Source organism: Chionomys nivalis, chromosome 3 (assembly GCF_950005125.1).
Source record: "Chionomys nivalis chromosome 3, mChiNiv1.1, whole genome shotgun sequence".
Classification (NCBI taxonomy): Eukaryota; Metazoa; Chordata; class Mammalia; order Rodentia; family Cricetidae; genus Chionomys; species Chionomys nivalis.
In genome coordinates this window covers 57614606-57641288 of record NC_080088.1, presented here as the reverse complement: position 1 = coordinate 57641288, position 26683 = coordinate 57614606, and the positions used below count along the sequence as shown (strand labels likewise).

At 41.6% G+C, this 26683-nt stretch overlaps 1 protein-coding gene across 2 annotated transcripts in view; it reads right to left on the bottom strand.

The window, feature by feature from the left end:
* Abi3bp (ABI family member 3 binding protein) overlaps nucleotides 1-26683 on the bottom strand; it is a 207210-nt gene that overhangs the window by 175286 nt on the left and 5241 nt on the right. The gene's annotated exons all lie outside the window — the stretch shown is intronic.

Sequence of the window (26683 nt, the reverse complement as noted above, 5' to 3'; positions counted from 1 at the left end):
CTACTCTGTTCGGTTTCATTCTACTTTTCTCCGTCGTTCACAGTCAGATTTCCCTCCTCTTACAATAGCGACAGAGCATCGTCCTTAACTGACCTCTGATTTCTCAGTGCCTGCCTCTTCTCCCCTTTTCAACCAACTTCTCCACAGTGTCTACTTGCTGTTTCCAGTTCTCCCAGTCCTCAGCCTGTAGCCCACTAGGAAACGGCTTCTGTGTTAGGCCCATAAGCAAATCTACCCTGTAAGGTGAGCAGGGGCGGCCTTGCACCAGGTTTGGTAGAGTGTTCTCACTTGCACTTCAAACAGCAACAACACTAGACACTGTTGGCCACACTCAACTTCTTCAACAGCCTGCTTCTCTGGTTGGTCCTCTTCATCTCTGTTACCTTGTCCTGGTTGGCTTTTGTTTGTTTTGGGTGAACTTGATACAAACTAGAGTCATTTGAAGAGAGAACCTACATTAAGAAAATGACTCCTCCATAGGATTGCCTTGCAGAGAAGCTGGTGGGGCAGGAACAGAATCAGAAGCAATTGAGGAACACTGCTTCCTGACTTGCACCTCACGGCTCTCTCGGTCTGTTTCGTCCCATCTCCAGGTTCCTGCCCTGAATTTCTTCCTGACTTTCCTCAGGAAAAATAGTATGACCTGACAGGTGTAAACTAAAATAAACCCCTTCCTCCCCAAGATACTTTTGGCCATGGTGTTTTATCAGAGCAGTGGAAAGCAAACACAGACAAACTGCAAACTCATATACTTGATCACTAAACATTAGAGGTCTTCGGGGCTCATTCTGAAACCTATTCATAGTGCTTGTCCTCATTTCTAATAAACACAACTACCATTTAAGTATTGTTGGCTCCAAAATTTGTAATACTTATCTTGACTTTGTCACTGAGTTCTGGAACTAATTAATATTAAGAAATAAAGACTGATAAATAACTTATACATAATTAAGAAGTTTTAATCTCACCCTGAGCTTTTTATATCAATAAAAAAAATCATCCATACCTAAGTTCTAGAAGTTTACAGGCCAGGTATGATTTGGGGATTCAGCCCCGATGACCTTACCATGCCTAAGCTCCCCTTCCACAAGCCAGTGGCTAAGTAAGAGTATAAAGCCAAAACATAAACAACTAAATTAGCCCAATCATGGGTGCAAGTAAATCTGCCTTAGCGGCTAGGACTCTAATTCATCTCCAAGCTCTTTTTTCCCCTCAATCCTGTCTGATTCATGGCCAAAGAAAAATTAGAAATCCTATGGATATTGTCTCAAAATTTTGAGTTCTACAAATCACTAATTTCTTTCAACAAAATTCATTAAAAAAGAATACCCAATGCCACTGTTTGAGTGACCATTTGCCAAAATGGTCAATTATTACTGAGTCAAAGAAAAGCATTCATATAGTAAGCACTTGGGATGCTTTCATTCTGAACAGAGGAAGCAGTTTCTGATTTTCCATCAGAAGATGAGACTTGAGTGAGGAAAGGATTGGGTTTATATATCAATCATTTTTAAAGAGTCTGTTGAGAAATTTCCGTGTCGCAGGCATTACGCTGTGTGCTCTGGAGAATAAAGTCAAGGAGTGCTAGAAATGAAAGTGCCTTGGGGGTCAAAGCAGATAAGCCCAACAGAGGCCTAGATTATGGAATGGCTTTGCCAACATGTCATGGCTAGAATTAACATATTTGCTCTCAGCATGTTAATATACAAACAGCAAGAGTCACATTATTGTAGAATCATCTAAAATGCAGGAATTAAGGAACCTACCACATCCCTAGATTGAGAGAGTATTTCACAAAAGGACAAAATGGGCCTAAGCAATGTCCGTGAATCAGGTCCAGTTCTGTGACTAGCTTAGTTTTTCTTCTAATTTAATCCCAGGAGAGATACATGAAAGCAAACTGGACATCCTACTCTCCAGAATGGTACTGGTGCCCAACATTGGATTCTCCACATTGTTTCCATAGTGCACAGCTGCTGTGTTGAAGATAGAGGACCATGACTCCATGTGTGGAGCGTGGCTGCAGACAGAGATCTGTTATCGGTAAGTCCAGTTTCTCTTTATTTTGATTCATTATAAAACTAGGCAAGACCTTCATCCATCAGCTTAGTTCTGTCCGTTTCTCTCTGGTGAAGTGAAGCCAGGAAAGCAATACTATCTCTGGGTTTCCTGCTACAAAAGGCAAACTGTGGCCAGTGGCCACATCCAGTCCTCCACCTGTTTTAGTTAAAATAAATAAATAAATAAATAAATAAAGAAAGAAAGAAAGAAAGAAAGAAAGAAAGAAAGAAAGAAAGAAAGAAAGAAAGGCCAAGTTGAGAATGACGCATACCATCTGCTCTCTAAAACTCAGCTCTGTTGTTTACTGACAGGTCTTTTAACAGAAAAATCTTGCTACCAGATACTTAAAAGCTAAGCAAACAACAGCATATGGGTATGTTGCAATAAGAAGCTGCAAAGATTAGTAAAACTCGGTTTCCTACCTTTCTTAAACCTTTGAAAACAATGTAAATGATGCCCAAGGATTGTATGAAATTTTATGTGCCCACATCCATCTCATATCCAAAGGAATAATACGAAAATGTTTCTATATGGGGGGAGGCGGGGTTGAGACAGGGTTTCTCTGTATATCCTTGGCTATCCTGGAACTCACTCTGTAGACCAGGTTGGCCTCGAACTCACAGAGATCCACCTGCCTATGCCTCCCGAGTGCTGGGATTAAAGGTGTCAGCCATCCTATACAGCAAGTTTCTTATATTTTTAAGCATTACTTTAGAAGTAATGCTTAGTTAGAGGCTTTATATTTATATAATGTCTCTGGGTCTCAGAGTTTGTATTCTAAGATATCTTTCCATTATAAGCAAAAGATTTTGCATTAAAGAACTCCCATGTTTCATGGATTTTAAGAATCTATGAGGCTTTATAAAGTAGTAATATTCAGAAAGAAGTACTTTACTTTGAGAAGTCTAGTGTTGTTTTAAATTTTTAATTATTTTTATCTTATCCTATATATGTGGGTATTTTGCCTCCACGTATGTCTGTTCATCATGGCCATGCCTGGTACCCACAGAAGCCAGAAGAGGACATTATATCACCTAGGACTGGAGTTACAGACAGTTATGAGCTGCCATATGGGTGCTGGGACTCAAACCCAGGTCCTCTGGAAGAATAGCCAGTGCTCTTAACTACTGAGCCATGTCCCCAGCCCTGCTCCAGTGCTGTTCTTGATTAGTAATATGATCATAGAGAACTGGCTTTGTTCTTTATCTTCATCTCTCTTGTTCAAGGGAGGACCAGCTGGATCTGATGCTTCACCCAGCTCTGGGCTCCGAGCTTGAGGAGGAAAGGTAAACAGCATTTGGATCCATCAGCTCTCAGGACTCGGCCAGTTTCTGTTGCAGTAAGGTGTTGTTAAATAAAATATTTCAGATTAATGGTGCTCCTTGGATACTTTTGGCCTCGCAGCCTTTTTAAGAACCAACACTGTGAAGAAAATTCTATATATGAATAATCTGCAAAACTAGTTCCAATTTTAGAGTGATTTACTCATGTCTCTTTGACACTTTTCTGAGTACAGTAAGCATGTTTATAACTCACTTCCCATTCAAATTTTACTCAATAAAAATATCTCTTATTAACATTATATGACAGACAAAATTTTCATCTACAATTGGCTCATAGTTTTACTAAATTCATGCAGTCTTCAGAAAAATATCTATTTAACTCAATAACCACATATCTTTTTTAAAATGACCAAAATGAAGATTAGGCATGGTGATACTCACTAGGAATCTCAGAATTTAGAAGATGGAGGTAGAATGCTTTTAAGTTCAAGGCCAGCCCCAGTAAGTTAAATAGTGAGTTCATATCTAGCTTACACTTCATAGTGAGACTCTGCCTCAAACAAACAAACAAATCCACTAAAGTGGATGAGATTTAGGGCGAGACTGCCATAGGCAAGCTTGGAAAGCTAGAAAGACAATATAATACGGCCATATGCGACCCATTTAGAAGGAAGTTGCTTCCAGCCTTCCATTAGCATCATACATAGCTGGAATCATGATAAGAACAGCAAATTCCATTTCTCCACTTCAGAGATCTTGTTGTACCAACACAGCTTCAGATCACCTACCCTAGAACCAGTAGCTCAGTAGTATCTCATTGGCTTGGTTGCAGTGCGTGACACAAAGGGCAGGGAAGTACAAGCATGATGTAAGTGATGCAAATCATGAAGGGGAATGTCACAGACCTGAACCAAAGCCAAGATGGCCGCACATACAGCCTGCAAGGAGCCAAAAGTTATGCCCAAAATGACACAGTTAATATACCACCCTGCATTTTAGAGATGCAGTTGAAAGAATACAGCATAGATCTGCATCTGAATGCTGAGGAAACTGAGTCCTAATGAGGTTAGGTGACTTACATGGGACTCGCGGACTGAATAGTGGTGTTGCTAATATCCGAGCCCCGGGATCCTGTCCATGGACCCAGCCCCATACCAGTCCCCCCGCTGCCCCATACCAGTCACCCCTCTGCCCCATGCAGAGAAAGCAAAACACAAGTGCTGAAGGGATGGGCTCGCATGATACACACGCCTGCAGCAACTCTGGGTTCTATAAACTTGAAAATATCCCCATGAATCATAAATATTAGCTTCTGTCCTCAGAGCAGCATCTTGATCCAAAAGAGAGCAAAGGAAACCCCCCAGGGCCTCCAAATCTCAGAGCAGAGCGCAGAGCAGATGGAAAAGCAGGCATCTGTTACCAATAGAAAAGAAAACCACGCTGTGTATGTGTGTGTGTGTGTGTGTGAGAGAGAGAGAGAGAGAGAGAGAGAGAGAGAGAGAGAGAGAGAGAGAGAGAGAGAAGGGGAAGGAGGGAGAAAGAGAAGAAATGGACTTTTCTGGAATCAGTCAGGGTGGAGTAGGAACAGCCCATGTCGGAGGGTGTTAACCCATTCTGGTACACCATCTTACCATCTTTCAAGGTTCAGGGAAGAGGAAATCCCAGGAAACTCAGCAAAGAGACGGCAGGGGTGGGGATGTTAAGATTTAGTTGAAGATGTGTGTACTTCTTCTCTCCCCACTCCCACTCATGTAAAGTTAACCTTAATAAAAACCTGCCCTCCAAACTTTCTCAAAGGAAACCATTATTAAGTGACCTTTGTTTGTGCACTTTATGTTAAATAAGGATTTACAGTGTTTCTTCACAGAGAATTCTCCTCTGGGGGCATTTTCATATGTACAGATGAAACTAATCTGGCCATGCCTCTAAAGTCTGGCTGCAGCCAAATTCCTTTCTAAATGATTAGACAACCAACTGTAAGCATGAGCAGCTACATGCATACATTACAGAGAGAGAGAAAGGACACTCTCCATACCCCCTCTTGCATGGGCCTGGACTGTCTAAGGCACAGAATTTATGAGATGTGTCACTGACTGTTTGAGTAGGGATTATGCTTCCAACCTGTAAACAGTGCTTAGTGGTAAAATCAGGTGGATCACTTTGCCTTTAAAATGGCTTGGGTTTTGCTCCCAGGAGAATTGGAGGCCAAGTAGGACACCTGAGGGAAAACAATGATCCCTTCCAAAACAAACACACACACCTACACACAGAGACACACACGCACACACATGAATGCACGCACACAACCTGATGAAATCCATAGAATAGATGCACAAGTATCAAGTCACCATATATGACATTTAGTAAACGTATGGGCCCAAACTGGGATTTGGGATTAAACAGCTTTCAGTTATTCAGAATGAAAGAACTTTAAAACTGGTAACTTCTCTTAAATCTACATCTCAGGTACTCTAGGAAGTTGCCAGACTCTTCCTACATCTGGGAGCCATGGTTTCTGGGGTTTGCTCTCACTCAGCACAGGCAATGAGGATAGGGGCCCTTCTTTTATGACTCAAGTTTCCCCTGGATAGCCAGGATTTGCTCTCCCTCTCCTAGAGAATGGAGCTCATGGAAGCGTCAAGAGGCAAAAGGAGTAGATTGGAAGGGCTGCGAGCCCCACCTGTCAGTGGATACCTGTTATCACATCTCAGTGTCATAGGGGAAAGACTGGAAGATGACACTCACAGGGCATGTATTCCATGCCAAGAGTTTCCTATTTAAATCCTAATTTTAAATGTTCTGTTTCAAACAGTCAGTCTAGCAAAGGAACCTTAAAGCTGTTTTCTTGGTAATAATAATGGTTTCAAACAGCTTGCACAACTGGTGATAGCATTTTCTAGATTCAACCATCTCCCGTCTACATTTAAGCAAATGTTTGCGTCTTCCAGGACTTTCTGCAGTGAAGACAATATTGAATGCCTTTCCCAGCACCAACCTGATGTGTAAATAGAGTGGCTGCTTGATGTGACTTAAGAGACATTAAGATGGTGCCTGTCCTTTCGCAAATCTACCCTCTTGGATGTGCCTGTTGTTTGAAATCACCCCTAAGAGAAGACAAACTGGGTTTGCTGGGACTAATGTTTCATCCACATGAAGACTCTTTAGAGGGAAGACACAAATTCTCCAGAATGAGCCGTTCACCCCTATTATGGCTGAGAATATAGTGGGTTATCACACCGGGCCCCATTATTGCAGTTAGTGTATGTTAATCGGATAAAGGGGGAGTAGAGAGTGACTGGGGGTATTTGGGTGGTGTATGGAAATGGACAGTCTGGAGGTGACAGTTGCTGGCAAAAGGAAATGCTGGAGGGGCAATAGGAGTCTTCAGGTACCAGGGGCCTCGGCTCTCAAAGGAAGGATGCTGAGGTACAGATCCTCCCATAAAGTGAAATCTGCTTCCACTTTTATACCTATCACCTACTCCATGTCTTCCCCCTCTAATCCTCAGATAAGACAGAACTGGCAAGTAGAGTTTGGTCTTTGATATTTAATAACTGTTGATAGATGTCTCATTTGCTTATCAAGCTATTCCTTCCTCTTTGTCCCAACCAAACCATGTGGTTAAAAAAAAAAAGGTTAGAAACAAGGTCATCAAAAACAGAACTAAGAGTGGAAACTTAAACAGAAAGGAGAGTGAGAGTTTTTGCCAGTTAAATCAACATGCGCGTTCTCAGCGGAAAAATCGCAGAAATGTGGCCTGAGAAGGGTGTGCCTCCAAAAGGGGTGGAAAGCAGGGCACCTAGAGACGAAATGCCATGCCTTCTCTCAACAGCCCGACTCCCACAGAAGTGGTTCTGTCTCCTGGTAACTTCACCTCACAGCTCAATGAGCTGATGTCTCTAGAAGTTCCCTAAATCTAAGGTCATTGTCGCTGAAACATCCACATTGTAGTTGAAAAATAAAATTTACACTATGAAAATTAAAGTGAGAAAAGTAGGTGAAAATCCCTTGTAAACAGAAGCAGAAGCATACATATACATACACACACACACACACACACACACACACACACACACACATATATATAAACAAACTATCTTGACTGAAAGAAGCCTACAAATGAACCTGTGATTTCAAATATTTATTAAGCACCTTTAAGATCTAAAAGTACTCTTTAAGCCAAGAAGAGAAATGAAAGATGATCACTCAGTTAAAAATGTCCCTAATCTGAAAATGTACATAAAACAACCAGGTTCTAACAAGCCCTGAAGCACATTAAAGAAGCAAACAAAGAGCTATTCTTTTCCCGAGTCGAGGCTCTTTATCTCGCTGCTGTCACCATGTTAAGGCACATTTTTAAAACAACAAATAATCACTTCTATTAAGGCCTTCTCTTCCCCCTCATATGCTTAGGGTACTAGAGGTTCCATATTAAATACTGAGGGTTTTTCTCTTTTATTGAGTGGTCAGATGCCTCAGCTCTTAGATGGAAAAAGACGTTCATGCTATATAATACCAGAATCGTCTTGTAGGGCGCTATGGACAGATGAGCAGATAGAGTGAATTCTCACTACCAGCAGATTGTGTGTTTGCAAAGGTTTCTACTTGCTAAAATGCATTGCCATGACCAAATCCGTACTCAGTGTATTCTCCCAGTTCTTTATGGATGGGGACAAAGCAGTGAAAGATTGGAGCTGTTCAGTGCTCATCCTCCCAGTTGATGTGAACAGGTGAGATTCTGACCCTTGGTTTCCACCCTTATATTGTGAGCATATATCCTTCTCACCATGAGTTTAGATCCATACCGCCTCAATCTGTGTGGCCTTGCCATGGCTTTATATGACCTATGAGTGTAGTTCTGTAGGTCAGTCTACTATCTCTGCTGATTTTAAAAAAATTGAAGTTAGATAAACATTTGGGTATGAGCAATGATATACCAGCCCAAAATATAACATTAATCAACAACATACACTATATAAGGTGTCTTTGAAGAAAAATACTTGTAAAACTTATTGCACACTGGTCCACTGATGAAAATACTATCAGAGGCTCATAGGAGGTGCTTCACCTAGAAAGAATGGTTCAATATTCAACAAGTTGACTTTACAGCAATTTTGTAGAAACTACTTCCTAAAGAAAGGATCAACAGAATTATGTCCCACAATTCACATTTAATTGCTGAGGGGTCACCCACCCAGCTAGAAGCAGGGAAAACACCACCTCAGAGGCATCCGTTTCCAAGTCCAGTGATCACCTTGTCTCCTGCCTCCTCTTCCAGTCACACTGGAATAAGGCTCACGTTTCTGTATAGTATGGGTTGTCTGTACAACTAACATTCTCATTATTAATAAAACATTGCCTTTCAAAGTGTTTAAATCAGGCCTACATCTCCCGTGTAGATTGGTGCCATGAGATGTAGATTGTCATCAGAGAGATCATCCAGCAACCAATGGAAACAGATGCAGATCCACAGCCAGACATTAGGTTTGGAAGCCCTGCCCTTTCCTAAACAGAAACACAGGAGGAGTAGATTGGGGGATGCCAAGAGAAGGGGGATAGGAGGGAGAGACTGAGAAGAGAGGAGGGAGAGGAAAATGAGGCCAAGATATAAAATAAGCAAACAAACAAATAAAATAAAGTGGGTCTAAATTGAATCTTGAAGCCAAAAAAGGACTGCTTAATTCATGTTGCAGAACTCTGTCTGGGTCTTGATGATGCAAGAATGCAAGCTACATGCAAAGGAGACAAGGCCTGACCTCACTGAAGGCTGCCTCTGCGCACAGGAGACAAGGCCTGACCTCACTGAAGGCTGCCTCTGAGCACAGGAGACAAGGCCTGACCGCACTGAAGGCTGCCTCTGCGCCAGTGCCCCCATCTCATCTCACATAACAAGAAATCAGTGTGGGTCTCAGCAACTTCATTTGACTTTTATCTTTTAAACCAATTGTCTTTATGTTTAAAGAAAGATGCTTAATAAATGGGTAGCAACTCTCTAAGGGACAAGAGGTATAGATTAAAAACTGATGTGATTCTTTCCTATTATAAGTTGATTAAAATATGAATAAAAAGGATAAAACCAAAATGTTGACACTATGAATTCCTGGGAAAAGTCTAGAACAACTAGAATTTTCATTTTTTTTCTATTTAAAAACTATACATCCACTTGGGGAAAGTTTGGCACTTCTTTTAAGATTGAACACTTACTTAATATATTACAAAAATGCTCTCTACCATTGTTATTTACGAAAGAAAAATGAAAATATTTCTTGGCACACTTACCTACAAGCAAATATTTACAGACCTTTTATTCATTTTTGCTTGAAGCAAGAAACAATCCAAATATCCATCATCGCCGGAGAGGTAAGCACATTGTGCTACAGGCATGGAATGGAATTCTACTCAATTGAAAAAGTACTGATGCCTATGACTACGTGAGCATATTAAAAACTCTATTAAGAAGAAAACAAAGACTAAAAGGGCTATTCACTACATACTTCTACAAGGGCAGAAGTCAGAGCAGTGTTTCCTAGGGGGGTTGGTGTAGGACAATTACTGACTACAACACACAATGGAAAGCTCTAAGGACACACAAGTGCCTTACATCTTGATTAATTGTGACAAACTAATGGTGTATTCCAACTGGATGATACAGGCAGGCAGGCAAAGAGGAAACAAGACACTTTTAACCATTTCTTTAAATTTTGGAGGCTGAAGAAAGTCATGTTTTTCATTTATTTTCCCAATAATGAACAACCTGAGTATTCACTATTTCTCCGAGAGAAATGCAAAGTGAGGAATGTTTAGCTGCAGGGTGCAGCATGAGAGGATAGCCCTAGTCTGAACTGCCAAATCTGACCGACATACTGTTGGAGGGCTTAGTTTGCCAGGATACCACAGGTAAATCATTTAGATACAGGCTAGGCAAAGGCATTCACCAGTTGTGTAAGATGTTAGTCATTTTTAATCTGCTAATATGAAGGTTGCTTAATAATTCCACGTATTAGTATCACTATGTAGAATTTCTTTTAAGATGTTGTTATACTTACCTGGTCTTGGAAAAACTAAGGATATTGAAAAATACAAGCCTTCCATGATTTAAAGACCTTCCCTATTTTGTTATAGGAAATTCAACTTTAGATAACAGAATCAGAGCTTCAGTTCCAAGATTTAGGAGACATTATGGGGGAAGGGTTGGAGACAGGGGAGGGTCTAGCAGCCTTCAGAAAGATAAGCCTGCTGGAATGAGGGGGACAGGAAAAGGATGATACAAGAGTCAGTCTCACCACAGTTAGGCTTTTCCTAGTGGTACCTGCCTAGGAGGTGCGGAGCTTTGAGATGGGACTCAACTTTTTTGCTCTATTCAACTGTTTTCTTTGTCCACGGCATCCATCACAGAGTCTGTTCCGAAGCCTGGTTGTTTGGCTTGCTTAATTAAGTTTGTTTATTGAAAGTGGATTAAGCAGCAGTAGGAAATGAGCTGTTTTCACTGCTTACACAGCCCTTGCTTGGCAACTCTGATAAAACCCTTGGAGAAGGTCAAATCAAAGACACCCTGAATCAGAGCAAAAGCCAAAGGCCACATGAGGCCCTGAAATTCCCTGGATGCTATGCACATTTGTGTAAAAGACAGCCCCTGATCCAGATGGAGATTTTGTCCTGCATAGAAACTGCCCTCCCAACTTTATTAACAAGGTCTTTGCTTTGTTAAGGTCTTATTAACTTCCGAGAGTCTGATATTTCCTTGTAACCACTTTCTAAAGTGGTGTTTTTGAAAGAATCCATTGTAGATGACTTAAGCAATAATGACATCCATTAACAAAACTTACTGTAGGTAGAGGATCAGGACATACACAGTGTTCTGGGAGAGCCCTGATTGACAGACATGTTTCCTCAGTCTTCTAAATTGTTTTCGTGGTTATTGTGTAGTCTCCAGTCAGGAAACTTGTTCACCAGCTTATATGTATTCTCTGTGAAGCTTTTTTAAAAATTTTAATATTTGCAGAAATGTCATTAAAACTTTTTCAGAATGCCAAACGTTTCAGCTCTCCCATGCAAAATATGCCCCCTGTTCTTTGTACTTACTTTTAGTTACTCTTCAGATGCAGCGTTTATAGTGTTGCAGGATCCTATATATTTTGTCACCCTTCTACTAGAATACAAACTACACTTAGACAGTGTTTATTTTTCATTGTTGTGTGTATGGGTGTGTGTGTGTAGTAGGGAGCTGTGGGCCTCTTCCCACAGCCCGGCTCATGGCTGCCTAGCTAGCTTATGACCCGAAATAAAAACACACAAATTGTATTCTTTTAAACACTGCTTGGCCCATTTCTATTCATTTGTGTAGCACCCCAAGGTGTGCTTACCGGGAAGATTCTAGCCTACGTCCATCCTGGGTGGGAGCTTTATTGCGTCTGCCGGGGAGAGGAGAGCATGGTGTCTGCTCCAGAGAGCAGAGCTGTCGAGTCTGAGTTCACTTCTTCTTCCTCCCAGCATTCTGTTCTGTCTACTCCACCCACCTATGTTTTAACCTATGAGGGCCAAGCAGTTTATTACTTAACCAATGAAGTCAACAGATTGATATATGACACTCCCACATCATGTGTGCATGTTCATGTATGTATGGGTACATGTGTGCAGAGGAAGGATAAGTACACACATATATAAAGGTCAGAATATCATTCCTCAGGAGCCATTTACCTTGTCTTTTATTGCTGTTGGTTGTTTGGTTGGTTTGGTTTGTTTGAAGGGTTTCTCACTAGCCTAAAGCTCATCAAATAAGCCTGTCTAACTGACCAGGAAGCCCCAGGACTCCACCTATCTCTACTGCCCCAGCACTAAAATTACAAGCATACAGCCTAATTGTTTTTTTGTTTTATATGAGTTACAAAGATTGAACTCAAGTCTTCATGCTTGGAAGGCAAGGACATTACTGAATGATCTATGCCCTGAACTACTTTGTTGTATCCGTAGTCTTCATATTATATTTACAAAATGACTTTTTTAAGAGCTAAGAAATTTTCAGTGGCTATCCTGAAAATACAATCACATGAAGAATGAACTTGACCACGGAGTCAAAGATAAGGCCAAAGAGATAAGAGCTGGACCTGAATCAAGTTTGTCCTTGAAGACATACTTGATTCTCAAAGGGAATTAGGAAATGTAGTTCAAATTAAAAGGTGGATCCTAGACCTGGCCCTCTGTATCTATCTTGGGTGCAGGTTGACTCTCTTAAATGTCAGCAGAACCAACGCAGATCCACACCGTTGGCCTCAGGCCTCTCCTGATGTGGCCTCTGGAATAAAGGACAGACCATTTATGAAGGCATCGGAAGATAGTCTGTTCTAAACTATCACATATTTTCTCTGGATTTTTTAAAAAAGGATGCTTGTATATTTTCCAGCTTACTTCTTGAGTAGCAGTTATGCTTAGTATTTTGTGATCTTGGAAAAGGTAATACTCTAAATATTCTTCTTCAAATTTATTTCTATGTATCTTTTGCCCATTGGCCAGGATATATATATATATATATACACACACACACACATACATGCACACATATACATACATATATGCATATACACACATATATGTATGGATATATTCATATGGATATATACATATATGAATATAGCACCTTATCCCTCCTACCCTTACCTCCTTCCCTTCCCTATCAACCCCACCTCCTCCCTATTAGTCCCTCTCCCAAATTAATGGCTTTTGGTTTGGCTTTTAACTTAGCCAGGGGTATCTGTATGAATAGTAGATCACAACTATCCTTTGACGCTTGGTGGCATCTTCACTTACTATATAACTGAAGACAATGACTCTCCCTCTCCTTGAATCTATCAGTAGCAAATAGTTAACAGTGAGCGGGAGATACCCATAAGCCCGTCCTCCACCCATACTTGACTGTTGAGGAACCATAATTGTGCAGATCCAGTGCAGGAAGTGTGTGACTGAGACAGCTACAGCTTGCCCAGAAGACAATGATTCACAGCTGTTCTCTCTAGTTTCTTCCCTTGCACTCTTTCTGCCCACTCTTCTGCAATGTTCCCTTAACAGGAACTGGATAAATATGTTGCTTTGGCTAAGCTCTCAACTGTCATTTATTCTCATCACTTTGTGAAGCCACGAGTCCTTGTATTCAATGCCATTTATGGGAAAGAGTAGCTTCCCTGACACACTGTACTTTTATTTTATTTAAATAGTTTGCTAAGATACTTTAAATGGGGCTGGGTGTGGTGTCCACACCTTTACTTCCCACACTCAGGAAGCAGAGGCAGGTGGACCTCTGTGATTTCAAGGCCCCCTAAATCTAAGTCGACATAGTTCCAGGACAGCCAGGACTACACAGAAAGACCGAGTCTCAAAAGAAAAAATATTTTATAGGTATGACATGTGATAGCTATTTAGTTTCCTGTTGTTACATAATAAATTAACCCAAAGCAGATTGTGTTGAACAACCGTAAATATTTCGTTCTCTGGATCGAAAACTTGTGTCTGCTGGGCTAGCTCTGAATCAGCCCTAAAGTTATGCTGGCATATTCACCAAGATTTCAGTAATCTAAAGGACTGCTTGGGGATGCTTTCTCCCAAGATGGGCCACTCCTATAGCTGGCAAGTATGTGCTAAATGTAGTTATGAAGTCTCAGTTACCCAATAATGGATCTGTCCACAGGTTCATGACATGGCAGCTCACCTTCTCCATTCTAGGTCATCATCTAAGAATTTGAGAAGGGAGCCCATTTCAGGGTCTCTGTGGCTTAGCCTCAGAGGTCACATCTTCACTGCCTCATCCTAGTGAACTCCATATACAATACTAAAGACTCAAATAATATGAAGGAAGAATGACAGAGTCACGCAGAACATTACATTTCCTCACTGGGACTGTGTGGCAGCACATAAAAATCAAAAGCAAACTGTGTTCACACTTTAGTTATAGAATTTAATTCTTCATGAACTCTCATTGTACATAGTCAATGTACAACACTCATTGTACCATCTAATACTCTATATTAAAAAACAATTCTCAATCTGAATTGGCATTAAGACGTTTTGAGAAGTAATACAAAAATGTACAGAACCCTGACTTCACTACTGTACCTACAACTTCAAAGATTTTATGGCTCCCCCAGCAAAGGAAGGAAACATTAACTTTGAAGTTACATGCAATGCTTTCAGCTCACTTCCAAACACAAATGTAATAGGCAAATCCAGTATTAGCTTAAGGTCTAGCTAACAATCTGGGAGATCAAAATGACAGAAAACATATATTTTTTTTTCATGTTGTTTATATATATATATATTTTTATTGTTTGTAATAGCCAGAACCTGGAAACAACCTAGATGTCCTTCAATGGAAGAATGGATGAAGAAAGTATGGAATATATACATATTAGAGTACTACTCAGCAGTAAAAAACAATGACTTCTTGAATTTTGCATACAAATGGACGGAAATAGAAAACACTATCCTGAGTGAGGTAAGCCAGACCCAAAAAGAGGAACATGGGATGTACTCACTCATATTTGGTTTCTAGCCATAAATAAAGGACATTGAGACTATAATTCGTGATTCTAGAGAAGCTAAATAAGAAGGTGAACCCAAAGAAAAACATATAAGCATCCCCCTGAATATTAACCTTCATCAGGCGATGAAAGAAGACAGAGACAGAGACCAACATTGGAGCACTGGACTGAAGTCTCACGATCCAAAGGAGGAGCAGAAGGAGAGTGAGCACGAGCAAGGAACTCAGGACTGCGATGGGTGCACCCACACACTGAGGCAATGGGGATGTTCTATCGGGAACTCACCAAGGCCAGCTGGCCGGGGTCTGAAAAAGCATGGGACAAAACCGGTCTCGCTGAACATAATGGACAATGAGGACTACTGAGAACTGAAGAACAATGGCAATGGGTTCTTGATCCTATTGCACGTAATGGCTTTGTGGGAGCCCAGGTAGTTTGGATGCTCACCTTAATAGACCTGGATGGAGGTGGGTGGTCCTTGGACCTCGCACAGGGCAGAGAAACCTGCTTGCTCTTTGGGCTGAGGAGGAAGGAAGACTTGATTGGGGGAGGGGGAGGGAATGGGAGGTGGTGGCGGGGAAGAGGCAGAAATCTTTAATAATTAAATAAATTAATTTAATAAAAAAAAAAAAAAGAAAAAAAAATTTTCCGCCTCCTCCCCGCCTCCCATTTCCCTCCCCCTCCTCCTGCCCCTCTCCCCCTCCCCCACTCCTCTTCTCCTCCCTCTCCAGCCCCAGGAGCAGTCAGGGTTCCCTGCCCTGTGGAAAGTCCAAGGTCCTCCCCCCTCCATCCAGATCTAGGAAGTTGAACATCCAAACTGTCTAGGCTCCCACAAAGCCAGAACCTGAAGTAGGATCAACACCCCGTGCCATTGTCCTTGGCCTCTTGTCAGCTCTCATTGTCCGCCATGTTCAGAGAGTCCGGTTTACCCACCCACTGAGACAGTCAGGCCGATCTATTGGGAGCTCACCAAGGCCAGCTGGACTGTGACTGAAAAAGCATGGGATAAAACCAGAAAACATATATTTAATCAAATTCATCTTTAACGTGACAATTTCATCTCTCTTCATTGACCTAGTGAATGAACTGGTTCCCATTTTGTAATGGAGCTCCTTGAGTTTGGGATGGCTTTGGCCCACATCCATTTGCTAATATTAGAGAGTAGCTCTAACATCTTTACCAAGTAAAATGGCTTCCAGTTCATGATGTTGCCAGAACCTTTTAGGTCATGTTTGAAACATTACTCACTACCAAGCAAGGCTACATTAAGTAAAAGCTGCCCAGGGATCCAGATAACTGATAAAACTGGTAAGTATAAAATGTAGCCAGCGAGTTTGTCATAAGATCCAGGAATGCTCAGTGTCTCAAGCTAAACTCCTATAGAGGGGTATCACACACAAAACGGCAAGATGCACAGGTTCTCCAAAGCCAGAGAGCCATAGGAAGTTAAATAAGTTCACATAAACACGTCTTTCTAGTCTACACCCCAGTGCGTAATCCTGATTAAGTCTGAAGATTGGTGTTATCCTTCAGCGCAAGACTAATTCCTTCGGCTACCCATAGACACTTAGTGTAGGAGGGACAACGGTCCATGAGCGCCCAGATAAGCCCTAGGGGATACAGGAATGTTAAACACACATGGTTGTCTCTTTGAAGGGAGAGATGTACAGCCTGTTTTCCATCCAGAAGGCTGGGAGAGGAGGTGGTTAGTAGCCTGGTGACCTTTGCACTATCTGTGTGACTGAGGCCACACCAGTTCCTTCCCCAGATGCTTAAGATGTTACATGTAGCTAATCTATAGAAGCCAGCTTTATGGAAGAGGTCACTTGTACAAAGAGTTTCGATGTAGTCATGCCTTAGGCTTTCTTGTGCACATGGGACTGAGTTAATTATCCTCAATATACGGTAAGCATACCTCATCTGGAATGTTTGGGACAAACATGTGCTTTCAATTTATTGAATGTGTTTCTGGTTGAAGGAATATTTACACATACTTAAGGAGATATCTTGAGGATAAAATTGAAGCCTAAACATAAATTTTATGTACATTTCATGTATACCTTATAGACTTAAGCTTCCAGTGACATTTACAGCATACTTCTGGTACACGTGTATTTTAACTGGGACCTAGCACTTAAAATTAAGTGCATAATTTTCCACTTATGTCATCCATAATGATAGAATAAAAATTTTAGGTTTGAAAACATTTTGGATTTGGGGTTTGGGGTGAAGAATATTTGTCTTGAATGTGTGAAACATTATCTCCAGATTGGTTTAAAGGAATTTATATATAATACAATTTATAAGGTTCTGTTTTAAATTAAAAGGATTATTTTTATTTTTAATTATATGTGTAGACTATGCACATGCATGTAGATGCCCAGGGAGGCCTGGGGCCAGAGATGTCAGAGTCCTTTGGAGCTGGAACTGTGGGTGATTGTGAGTTGTTCACTACGGGACTGGGAAGTGAGCTCAAGTCCTCTACAAAACTACTACACACTCTTAACAACTGAGCTACCCCTGCAACCCCTTCTAATGTCATTTTACTGCATCCTTCTACTAATCGTCCACAAGAAAGCCTTAAGGGTATACGCAAGATACAAATACCATTAATGAAAGGCATGCAGGAGAAAGGCTGGAGACTAGATCACACTGAGGTCAGGGTATTTCCTGGTTTTGGTGGTAGCTTGGTTTTTGTTTCTAATGAGACACTATCACAAAATAGAAAGGTCTCTGGAGAGACTATCCCTAACATGGCTCTGCTCTACCCATGCGTATCCTTTAATGCCTTTTAAATTATTTCATAATTTACAGGAAGTTTATTTAGTGTTCATGTCTGTGGTTTCTTTTGTTGCCTGTGAACCTCCAGCTATGAAAAGGAATGTTTAAAATGCATGTTTCTGGGACACCACAAAGCCCTTGCACAGGATACTTGAGCCACAAAGTGTGATGACTTTGGGAAACACCACAGTGAATAGTTGTGTTGATTTTCTGACATACGTGAAAACAGATGTGGACACTGAGTGCCGGACTAAGAAGTGTTATGTAATACAATTCAACCAACGAGACTCAGGGGTTATACAACTAAATGCATGTTTTCCATAAACATTAAGTGGGGCGCCTGGAAATATTTGAACACACATTGACATGGTGACAAACTATAAAAATGGATTATCTTGCCCCAAATATGTGGAAAAAGAATGTTGACTAACTTGTAGTTGACACAGTATTACTTCTCTACGTGAATCAAGATCTTTTCTATTACCTATGATGGTTAAATTTTTTGTCAAGTTGAGAGAATTTAAAATCACCTAGCAAGCATGTCTGTAAGGGCATAGCCAGGGAGTTGGAGGATGTGAAGTTGGTTAGTACTGTTGCATGGCCTGAAGAAAAATGTGGAAGCAAGCATTCGGCTCTGTCGGCCTCCTGACTGTGGACACAGTAGTACCCATGTTCTGCTTCCTGACAATGAACACAGTAGTACCCATGTTCTGCTTCCTGACTGTGGACACAGTAGTACCCATGTTCTGCTTCCTGACTGTGGACACAGTAGTACCCATGTTCTGCTTCCTGACTGTGAACACAATGAGACTCACGTCTGCTTCCTGACTATGGACACAATAGTACCCATGTTCTGCTTCCTGACTATGGACACAATGGAACCCATGTTCCTGTTGCAACAGCTCAGCCCATTCTTGCTCCCATGCCTTCCTAGCCATGATGAAATGTGTTTCCAATTGTAAGCCAAAACAAACCTCTTCTTCCTTATTTTGATTTTGCCAAATATGTCACTGAAAGAGAAAGGTAACTAATGCATTAGTCATCTGATAATTCAGTACTAGTGTCAATATTTAAATTTAAGTTGTTCTAAAAACATGCTTTTTTAAAAAAAATTACTCTCTTCAGTGAAGGACTAAAGGAAAAATTCTAAAGCATACTCAATAGGTTGTTCAAAAATTTAATGTTTGTTCGATTTTCTTATTTTTATCATAAGACAAGCCACAATAGTCTAGTATGTGCAATTGCACACTCATCTGGATCCAGAAAACTACATTACAAAGTTATTCTTTGAATCCACAGGAGATTGGTCCCAGGACCTGTCACAGATATCAAAATTCTTAGATACACAAATCCCAATATAAAGTGGTGTGGTATTTATATGTAATCTATTCATAACTTTTTGTAAACGTTAAAACATTCTGCTTATAATGGCTAACACCTAACAACATGCAAGTGCTGTCATATAATCACTGTACTGCGCGGTCTAGGGAATAGTGGCAATAGAAAGAGTCAGAATTACTCAGTACATAGGTAGTTAATCTTTCAAGTGTTTCAGATTCATGATTAGTTGATGGTTTATAAGTAGAACATGAAGGGGTAACTATAAGAATTTTTTTAAAAAAAATATTTGTTCTTAATCTGGGTTAAGGTTGGAAAAGAAGCGGTTTAAATATAAAATGTCTAACACGGACTCTGTGTTTGAACATTTAGTCTACCTCTGATAGCAGAAGAGGCTGTGTAACCTTTGCAAAGTAGGGTCTGGCTGAAGGAAGTGATTCACTGGAGGGTCGGTCTTCAGGGCTATGCTATCTGACATTTCAGGCCCAAGCTCTCCGTTTGCTGGTCCATTGAGATCCATGAAGATCCAGCTGCATTCTAGGCAGCCAAGGAACACTCATACTTTCTCCTTGACAGTGGACTGTACCTTCTGCGACCAGGAGCTATAAAAAGCCCGCCCTCATTTAAGTCACTCCCATCTGCTGCCTTTGTTTCAACAACAAGAAAAGTAACTAACTGCAAGTGTAAAGCCAGTGATCTCTATAAAGGTACTATGGCAGGCATGGTGGGCAGCCTTCCAGAGACAACCGTTAGAAGTTGCACAAGCGGGAAGGAAAGAAGGGTGGGCATTGTAATCAAAGGAAGAGAAAACTTGGAGGGTACCTGTGGAGTGCAGGCCAAGCGAACGGTGAGCCAAAGAGATGGGAGATCAAAGAAGAAAGCTGGTATGTGGAAATGCAATGAAATGCCCACAGCTGTGGTTCCTCTGCCAATGCAAGGATCGCATTTCCTGGGGACATGCTACACAGAAACACCATTTTGTGATAATGCCGGTTGCACGTCAAATCACAAGAAACGTGGAATTTGAACTTCAGGTATAACTCACTGAGCAACCAGAAAACGTAACAATTGTCTGCAAGTTTTTCAAAATGTTAAACTGCAACTACTGCAGTAGAGCAAATAGGAAACCTTTACAAACTGTACAAAGTTTACAAATTGACACTGTAATGCCTGGCTTTTGTCATTAAAGTCATTATATCCTGTTCCTTCTTCACAGGGCATCGTGGCTTATGCTAGACTCAATATCCCTTCAGAATTTAAACTGTGAAGTAAAGGCACAGTTATGGTTTATGTTGTTTTACAGACATGGAGCTTATCAAATGAATGTAAATATGGCTTTTATTTGCAAGTTCAATGATGATAAGATGAATGAGCAAGAAACAGTATTTTCAACCTATTGGAGCTTTTAGCATGACACAGAAACCACCTTCCTCCTTCCCAAACAAGACAGAATAGGCATTGTCTTCCAGAGAAATGACTTTTGGTGCCTTCCACACAGATGGAGAGTCAGCTGTGAGGAGAGAACACCTGCTTCAGTGGGAGCCCTGGAGGAGGCTCTTGAGGACTTTTGCAGTAAGAGGCAACTGAATGAGGAAAAAGAAAGAGGCCAAGGCAGGAGATGGAGGCTGGAGGTTTAGCGGGTCAAAGGAATAGGAACAGAAAAAGGACAGGCAGAAAAGGAATTCCACAAGGAATTCCATCAGGCTCTGACCAAGTCATGTGCCTCAGCCATACAGACTGTAACAGGCATCCCAGGGCAAAGCCAGGCTACATACTGGCCTACACCCCACGCAAATGTGCAAAAAAAGCATCAACAACAAAAACTAAGCAAGGACCATGGGCGAGGGAGACAGCAGGAAGCTAAAGTTGGCTTCAAAGCCTCTGCAAGCCTTAGTTCCACTCCCCAGGTCCCGTCTATGGGACGGCTACACCGTAGGCCTAAGGATTCTTTTCTCTCGGCATCTTTGCAAGAAGTATCTAAGCCCTGGACTTTTCTGTCACTCTCCCTCTGCCAAGGTGGGAACGGAGTTTTCAAAAATGTACATAATTTTAAGGCTCTTACTGACTTTGAATGACAAAATGTCCCCTGCACCCCCCCACACACCGTATTAAGGTGTTAGGGCTGGGTCCCCAGCTGGGGATGGTATTTTGAGAGGTTCCAGAAATTTAAGAACTAGGTGGTTGTGGTTACTGGGTGTAGGTTCTAGGGGGCATCTTGTCTCTTGCTTTTCCCTGTATCCTCTTGGTAAGTAGGCGAAGAGCTGATGTCACACACACACTTCCTTCCCGCGTGGTGTCCCACTCACACGCCTGCAGCAAAGCAACCATGGAATAAACCCTCGGAAAAACTTGTCTTCTTAAGGATTTTGGCCACAGCTGTGAAAAACATAACTAGAATGCTGAGTTTGAGAACGTAGCAATCAAACCCTACATGGTGGTGTTTTCACACCTTTAATCCCAGGAGGCTGAGGCAAGCAGAGGTCCACGACAGGGATACATAACGAGTCCCAGGCCATCCCAAGCTACACAGTAAGTCTCTGTCTCAAAGGGGAAACGGGGACTGTAACTATCAGGGGCTAAGGAGATGACTCAGTTGGTAAAGGGCTCACTACACAAACATGAGGACCTGAGTTCAAATCCCCAGCACCCATATAAAGGCCTGGCCTGACTGCGCATGTCTGTAACACCGGTGTGGGAAAGTAGAGATAGATGGATCCCCGAGCTCTCTGGTCAGCCAGCCTTGCTGTTCAGTGAGATCCAGGTTCAGTGAGAGATCTTGTCTCACACAAATAAAGTGAAAAACAAGGGGAAAGACCCCTGATACCAGCTTCCAGCACTACCTCCATAAATGCCTACATGCATACATACCACACAAATGAAACAACTATCAAAACTTATATTAAAGTCACCCTAATATTATTTATTTACAAAAGCAAAATAACTGACATCTCTTATACTCTCTTTTTGGCGGGGAGGACATTTGACATTCCAAGAGGCTTTATTAACCTGCATAGGCTCCTTTCTACTTCCGCTATTCACCCCCTAACCTACATTGCTATATCCAGCATTTATCTTTCCAGTTCATAATAGACCACAGATTAGAGCGAACCTCGATGGAGCAGCATGCACGGTATTGTAAGCCGAGTGAAAATAAATACAAGCGTGTAGGGAAGAATTTCGTAACAGCACGGTCACCAGCGCGTCTGGGGAGGACGAACCAGAAGAGGAATGCAGGGGTTGATGTTCAGGCCATTTGATGCTTTCTCCTGAACAATCTGGCTAGGAATGGCTTAACTCCATCCAGGAAACTGGAAGGAGACCGTCCTACACCGCTGACAGCCTATTTGGAACAGGACTGAATTCCAGAGTTCCTGCCAGGGAGACTTTGGCAGCCATTCCAAAACCCTCCTTAAAGGGCAGAATCCGCGGCTCTCAGAGAAGGAAGGTCTGTTAGGTCCTGCCCAGCCCCACATGCTGTGTGTACAGTGGACACTCAGCAGGAGTCTGGAGTACCAGGAAAAATCTCTTATCAGCTAACAAAACGGGGAAAACAAAGGGTATTTAAGGAGAAAGGGCATTTGTAACCACCTAGCCAGCTCTTTGGAAACAAAGCCAAGGGCCTGAGGTCCTACCAAGATTCCTTCCCCTGTTCGGGGAAGACCCACCATCGTACTTGAGATGCAGACATAAGCATTTGAAAGATGTGTTAGGTCATAAAGCATTCTACCTGGTTAAAGTTTATCCTTAATCTAAAGGAGAAAGTCAAGTTAACTCATACAGCCCGGCTCGATGGCAGGGCGATACACTGCTCACTTGCCTCACCCCAGAGTTTACACTGACTGGGTCCACGGGGTACTCTGTTTTTCTTAGCATACTACAAGAGACCGTTTTATCTATATGTCAGAGCTAAGAACAGATTAGCCCTGGAAATGTCAATTACTTAATGAGAATTAAAACATTAAGAAACACAAACACCCGTCACTCCATTTGGAGTGGGAACAGGAGGATGGCTGAGATTTGCTGGACAAAACTCTAATTCCAGGTTCAATGACAGACCTGTCTCAAGGGACTAAAGGGTAAGGCTCTAGAGAGCAACACCCAAACACCTTTTCCAGAAACACCTTTCCCAGGACTTTGCATGCCCCTACACATGCATGAATATACCACACACATAATTCAATCACAAGCACACATACACATTTGAGCACACATGAACTCCCACAAATCAAGGTTGTCAACAGCTTCCTATAAAAGTACATGAGGGTTTTTTTGGTTTTGTTTTTGTTTTTTGAGACAAGGTTTCTCTGTAGCTTTGGAGTCTGTCCTGGAACTAGTTCTTGTAGATCAGGTTGGCCTTGAACCCAGAGAGATCCACCTGCCTCTGCCTCCCAAGTGCTGGGATTAAAGGCTCGGCTCCTTGGCTTCCGAGAGCATGGGTTGTGGTGGCACGCCTTTAACACCTCTCCAGCCCTCTGTGCAATCAGGAAAGGAGCCTAGTCCCCGGAAGCGGAGCCGGAAGCTAGAGAGCCAGTGGAGGGAAGTGGACGCTTTTTTAAAGGAAGAGAGACCACGCCCCCAATAGACTGGTATCTCAGTGATTATTGGCTGAAGGAGCGGAAGGAGCTCCCGCAACAATGACCAAGTATTTTAGAGGTGTATTTAATAACTTAATTGTGTGTATGTGTGTGCACGCACATGCATGTGTATGTGCGCACATGTATGCCTGAGTTAATTTAGGTATGTCACATGTGTACAGGAGCCTGTGGAGGCCAGAAGACAGCATCAGACCTCCTAGAGGAAGAGTTTCTGGGAGCTGAGAACCACCACATAGGTGCTGGGAGAAGAACAGAAGTGTTCTTCAAGATCATTAAGAGCTCATAACTGCCAAGCCATCTATGCTGCACCAGCAGAAAGCTTTTAAATAAACCCAGTGTCAAACTCCTTGAGACAGGAAATGTATTACTCATATTTTTAATCCTAATATAATTTGTAAAGTATTAACTAGGTGACAAAAACAAATGTATGCTCAGTGCGGAAGAACATAGTCACAGCTTCGCTGCCCTGGCTTCTGAGCTTGTCTGACAGTCACATGTTACCCACAAGGTGATGAACCATCACATGAGAGTTGTGAATGTCACGTCATGCTAAAAAAACACCAAAAAGTTTGCCTCAAATTTCCTTATATAACTAATAAGGATATATGAATATCTTTTCCAAAAAAATGCCATGAAATCCTGAAATAAAGCAGCAAAAACATACTCACTTTTGAATTTATACAAATTAAGACTTAACCAGCAAAACAACTTACCTACAACTTTTAACTTTGACATTCTACTCTTCTGGAACAATTTATCTGTCACTTACACAGGCAGCAGCCCTCAGTCATGTACGAATCACCCGGTAATTATTTATAGATCCTCTCAAGCTATGCTAAATCAACAGTAACTGGGCGGAAGGCAGGGTCCTACTGCTAAAGTAGAAAACATTCAGTTTTGCTCAGGACTGCTGTGATGTAGCAAAAGCACTAATTAAGTCTCAGTTCTCTCTACAATTGATTTCTAATCTGACCAGATAATGCTTGGAATGAGCATGTTTGCCCTGGATTTTTAGTGGGTGGGCCTCAGGGGTATAATCCTTGACAGGAAAATGTTAACAAGCTGTTACGAATGTATCTCATCTTTTACCTCCATCTTCAGAATTCCACAGGACAAACATTATCGGGCTTCATTGTTGATGTGCTCAGAGGACCTCAAATCTCAGCTTAGTGCCAAGCACATTTTAAGCGCCTTGCCAAACACAAGGAATCCATGCCAGGGTTTTATTAGATGAGAAAGACGTGGAGAACACGTCAGCAGTCTTACAAGGGAAGGGTTTTGGTGGGAAACTCAAGCAAACATGAAGAGCTATGGAGGGAATCTCAACTGCCCTTTTGTCCATGGGACTCTTCAGTCTGGGACAATGGGGCCACCCTTATCTGTCATGCACCTTCTATGAAACACTCCAGTGCAAGAAACACAAAGGGTGAGAAAAGACACACAGTGTGTTAACATTGGAATGTCCACAAACCTCTTAATATTAAACATCAGACTCTGATCAAATGCTCCAGTATCGTGCTAAGAATATTTTCTTTGTGCAATTTTGCCTTGTGCACTGAGAGCATGTATTAACTGTTTTGTTGACATAAAGGCTCTGAACAAAGGTCCTTTAGTTTATCCAAGTTCTCATCATGACATCCATATTCTTTTGCCAGACACAAATTTAACTTACTCTCAAAGTCACCCCACAAACATCTCAAAAACCTGTCATAGGAACTGTGTAGCAAGTTTGGAAGTGTGAACTGCTTAGTATTTGTTCATCTTTTAGGAAGAAGGCTATAGTATCTTAAGTTGTCCCTTTTAAGAAATGCTACATACACAAAAAGAGACTTTCGTTTGGGAAGAAATGCTTCATGCGTCTCTCCACATAGACCAAGGATCCAGGCACTGACTGGTTCATGTTGGGCACTTCAGCATTTCTAAGGTATCTTGTCTGTTCTCATGGATTGCTCAGAATTAACTCCAGCCATGTAGGGACACTAACCGGCACCTGGCATGTGAAGCGTCTGTCACTAAGGGCCGAATTCTGTGGGAAGCTGATGGAGTGTTAATGCTCAACCCAGTGTGCTCCCTAGAGTCAAGTTTCCTGTGTTCACAGTTACACTGTATGACGTCAGGACACGAAACAGCCTTTTGAGCCTTTACGGTGGGTTCGTTTTAAGTTAAGCCAAGGAATGTAACTATTTCCAACTCCTGAGCTGCTTCTAACCAAAAGAAGACAACAAAAGTTTGCTTCTATAAATATGATACATAAGGTTGTGATTTATGTCCTGACTATAGACTGTTCTAGGCACGTGGTCTAGAAGAAAGGCCATTACAGCCAAGGGCTGAGGTGACTTGTGTCCAAAAGTCAGCTAGACCCTCAAATCAGTGACCTTCCGTGGACTGCCTTTTCAACCGTAAGATCTTAGAAGCAGATCCTTCGTGGGTAGAAACGAGTTCTAGAACCTTCAGTACAGCCTCATTAAGCCAGAAACATTGCAAAAATAAATGCATTTTTGAGCTACCTACTTCATGGAAACTTTTATACAGCAGCAGATAATATACTATGGAAGGTAATAAAACATCTCCTAGGTGAAAGGATACTTTATATTAACACGGCATTAATCATCAGGCTAGGTAATGTAAAAATTTAGTTATATGTTTAATGTTATTTTAATAAATTCTATGTAGATAAACCATTGCTCTTCCATTTTATACTCAGCAATTTCCTTTTGTAGATGGTGCTATTTATTTAGTTTATTATGCTTGTTGAAAGACGTTTTTGTTTTTATTTTAGTATTCTAGCAATCTCTCATATTATCTCACGTCCTAATTTTACATTTATTTTCAGATCACTCTGATCAAGTTCACCTTTTTCTTTTGTGCCTACCTGCGCCAGAACCAATCAGAGAACAAACAAAAGGAACTCAAATTTGAGGTTGGTGACCCACATAGAGTCAACTGAGTGGGTCATGTGACTTCAGTGGCTCTCCCTTTATTAGATACCCTACCATGGCCTTAGACCATAACCCCTTCGGGGGGGTTGAACAACTTTTTCGTAGGAGTCACATGTCAGATACCCCACATACCAGATATTTGCATTCCGATTCATCAC